Source organism: Nycticebus coucang, chromosome X, assembly GCF_027406575.1.
Source record: "Nycticebus coucang isolate mNycCou1 chromosome X, mNycCou1.pri, whole genome shotgun sequence".
Lineage (NCBI taxonomy): Eukaryota > Metazoa > Chordata > Mammalia > Primates > Lorisidae > Nycticebus > Nycticebus coucang.
Window position 1 is genome coordinate 161,023,224 of NC_069804.1, and position 4,070 is coordinate 161,027,293.

Sequence of the window (4,070 nt, forward strand, 5' to 3'; positions counted from 1 at the left end):
TCCCTTCCTCCCTTTTTTACTGCTATGACCTAGAGAAGCAAAGGTTCAACTCATACCGTATGATAACCACTGAAACCATGGCCATGGCCATTCTGATTCTGCTCAATGATCAATCTGCACTGTTCATTGTTTAGATCATCTGTGGGGACGTGAGAGTCTCACATCTCTTTATTTCACAGGGGTAGTATCCTGTGACTAAGAGCACAGATCCTGGGACAGAGATCCTGGAGCCAAACTCTCTGGGCTTGAATCCCATTTCCACTACTCACTAGCTGTATGACCTTGAGTGGGTTACTTAACCTCTCTGTGTGTCTTGCCTTCATCCATAAAATGGGGATACCAATAGCAGCTACTTCATAGGGTTGTGAGGATTAAACGAGTTATGCGTAAAGCATGTAGTGTGGGCTTGTATGAGTTCATTGGTATTGTTATTAACTTCAAGGTCAAGGTCACATCCTGAGTTAGACTGAGACAGGAAAGCCGCCAAGACAGGTACAAAGGCTGCTTGCACCAGGGTGAATGTATAAGGAGTAGGGAGGTGAAGAAAGTGGAAACAAGGGTAAAAGGAATACATAAAGGTCAAGGGCGAGGAAGGAAGAGAAAAGGTGGGAGAATGGATCGACAGGGCCAGGGCAGGAGCAGGAGACAGGCAGAGAATTCAACAGCAAACCCTCAACAATGTGAAAGGAGTGGGTGCTTGGAACCACGGACTGTGACAAACACAGAGATGGTTGATATCAGCAGGTGAGATATCAAAGGCTGCATTGACTGAAGTGAGAAAAGCCGTCTGCAAGATGGAGTCTGAGAAGCTAATCTGAAGCAGTACAGCTGATCTAGTCTGCTCAGCTCCCATTCTTTTCCATCCCCGCCCCCTTATCTAGCTAAGGTTTCACTATGACTCTGAGGAGGTTTGTCTCAGGAGCCTCTGAGTGATTTGTTAAGAGTCAAAGCCCCTAGCCGGGCGTTGTGGCGGGCGCCTGTAGTCCCAGCTACTCGGGAGGCTGAGGCAAGAGAATCGCCTAAGCCCAGGAGTTGGAGGTTGCTGTGAGCTGTGTGAGGCCACGGCACTCTACCGAGGGCCATAAAGTGAAACTCTGTCTCTACAAAAAAAAAAGTGTCAAAGCCCCAAAATAAAATACTCATTTTTGCATAAAAAAAAGAGTCAAAGCTTACTTTGATGATATAATGTTTTCTCTGATGATTCTGTTAGATATTTTCTTTTCTTTTTTTTTTTCTTTTGAGACAGAGCCTCAAGCTGTCACCCTGGGTAGATGTCCTGTGGCATCACAGCTCACAGCAACCTCCAACTCCTGGGCTCAAGAGATTCTCCTGCCTCTGCCTCCCAAGTAGGTGGGACCACAGGCACCCACCACAACGCCCAGCTAGTTTTTGGTTGCAGCCATCATTGTTGTTTGGCGGACCCAGGCTGGATTCGAACCCACCAGCTCAGATGTATGTGGCTGGCACCTTAGCCGCTTGAGCCACAGGTGCCGAGCCAAAATTTTTGCTTTTGTTGTTGCAGTTTTTGGCCGGGGCCGAGTTTGAACCCACCACCTCTGGCATATGGGGCCAGTGCCCTACTTCTTTGAGCCACAGGCGCCACCCAGATATTTTCTTAAAATGAAAATTATGCTTCTGTTGTTTAAACATTTTGCATTGTTAGAATAGAGACTGATGTTACTTCCTATTAGAAAGTTAAAATTTTCTAGGTTGGGTTACTTGTATTTCATTATAAAAATTATTAGAATTGTAACTGAGGGAGAATAGAACTGAGAGGCTATTCTTGCTGTTCTCCAGAATCGCTGGCTTTCTGACAAATAAAGCTTGTTTGGACCTGAGAGGTCAAAGACTGAAATAAAAATCATTCCAAGATGCGAAATGAAGGGAAAACGGAATCCAGATTCTGTGTAGGCAATGTGGTCTTTATTCCACCTGGGTGCAGGTGGGATGAAATCAGGAAGGAATTCCACACGTGGGTTATGGTGGATGGGGACTTAAAGGGTCAGAGGGGCAGGGATTGGCGCATTCATTTCCCTGGGTGCTCACTCGGGCTCACTCCTTCTTGGACAGGGCAATATTATTTGGGCGGGTCAGTTCTACTTGGGTGGGTCAGTACATTCGACCCTATCAGGACCTAAACCCCGTCTCTGCATATTCAGGGTTCCTCAAACTTTTTAAACGGGGGGCCAGTTCACTGTCCCTCAGATGATTGGACGGCCCAACTATAGTTTTAAAAAAAACTATGAACAAATTCCTATGCACACTGCACATATCTTATTTTGAAGTAAAAAAATGGGAACAAATACAATCACACCGCCTCATGTGGCCCGCGGGCGGTAGTTTGAGGGCCCCTGCAGTTAGACAGTGACAGGTGGCCAGACCCTCTTCATACGGTAACACTATGTCCCAGGTACTGTACTGGTGTTTTGTATGTATTAGCTTCATTGTCACCACAACCCTGTGCAAATTTTACCACAATCCTTTTCACAAATAAGAAAAGTTGTACTTAAGGTGATCACGATCAGGTAAAATATCTAAGGTCATTCATCTAGGAAGAAATACAAGCCGGGAAAAAAAAAAGAAATACAAGCCGGGTACGGTGGCTCGCGCCTGTAGTCTAGCACTCTGGAAAGCCAAGGCAGGTGGATAGCTTGAGCTCAGGAGTTCGAGACCAGCCTGAGCAAAAGCGAGACCCTGTCTCTACTAAAAAATAGAAAAACTGAGGCAAGAGGACTGCTTGAGCCCAAGAGTCACAGGTTGCTGTGAACTCTGATGCCATGGCACTCTACCCAGGGTGACAGCTTGCGACTCTGTCTCAATAAAAAAAAAAAAAAAAAGGGCGCTGGGATCCCGGTGCATTCTCGGCAAGCAGGTAGAATTGGAGGTTGGCTTAAGCTCGCTGAGGTAGCATCTCAGGGACGATGGCAGAGGGAGATAATCATGGCACCAACTTGCTGGCTGCAGAGACTACAAGTCTGGAAGAGATGGGGAGAAGTGATGCTGTGACGGATAAAGTCCTCCGATGGGAAAGAGCCTGGTTTCCACCTGCCATCATGGGTGTGGTTTCTTTGGTGTTTCTGATTATCTAACTATCTAGATCCATCTGTTCTGTCCGGTGTTTCCTGTTTTGTCATGTTTTTGTGCTTCGCTGATTACCTTGTTCCCATTCTAGCACCTAGAATTTTTGGCTCCAATAAATGGACTACTGAACAGCAGCAAAGATTCCATGAAATTTGCAGCAATCTAGTAAAATCTCGATGCAGAGCTATGGGCTGGTGGAAATGCCTCTTCACACTAAAGGAAGAAAAGCCTAAAATGTACTTCATGACCATGATCATTTCTCTTGCTGCGGTTGCTTGGGTGGGACAACAAGTACATAACCTGCTTCTCACCTACCTGATAGTGACTTTCTTACTGTTGCTTCCTGGACTTAACCAACATGGAATCATCTCGAAGTACATTGGAATGGCCAAAAGGGAGATAAACAAACTTCTCGAACAAAAAGAAAAGAAAAATGAATAATCCATCTGCTTTATTCTGTGTGATAATGGGATGTACACTGTCCTTGGGAACGGTTTCTATTATAATGTCTGGAAACTAAAATGTTACAGAAGGAGCTCTTTGCCTCTCCCTCCCTCTGCCCATAGATAATAGAAATTCAGACTCACCGTGTATGGCTAGTGTCTTCTTGTCCAGTGTAGTTGGGTACATTCTCATCCGTTGGGCTTACGTGGACAACTCATTAGCAAGTATGAGTTATTTTGATTTTTCTCACCCAGCGTTAATTGAATTCTTTGAATTTTAGACAACTTCATTTAAAATAATATGGTGGTGGACTTGACTTTAGTGTGGTTAAAGTGACCATGGATAATCGTTGGAGCCGATCTTTGCTTTAGTTAGATACAGGGTAGTGGTCTGTGGCTACAGGAAGCTGGTTCTGTTTGCTTTCACAGTCTGCTTGAAAAACTGACTTCAGGACTATAGAGACCAGGTTTACCACTCTGATGAAGAGACCAATTACGATTCATTCCTCATCCTGTTTCTTTGCTGTGAGAGAAGAAGGTCTCTGC

The 4,070-nt window shown here is 45.1% G+C and overlaps 1 pseudogene across 1 annotated transcript; it reads left to right on the forward strand.

The window, feature by feature from the left end:
- Positions 1-2,857: 2,857 nt before the first annotated feature.
- Positions 2,858-3,599, forward strand: LOC128577407 (ADP-ribosylation factor-like protein 6-interacting protein 1; annotated as a pseudogene). The gene has a single exon (XR_008377570.1). The product of XR_008377570.1 is annotated as an ADP-ribosylation factor-like protein 6-interacting protein 1 (transcript).
- The last annotated feature ends 471 nt before the right edge of the window (positions 3,600-4,070 follow it).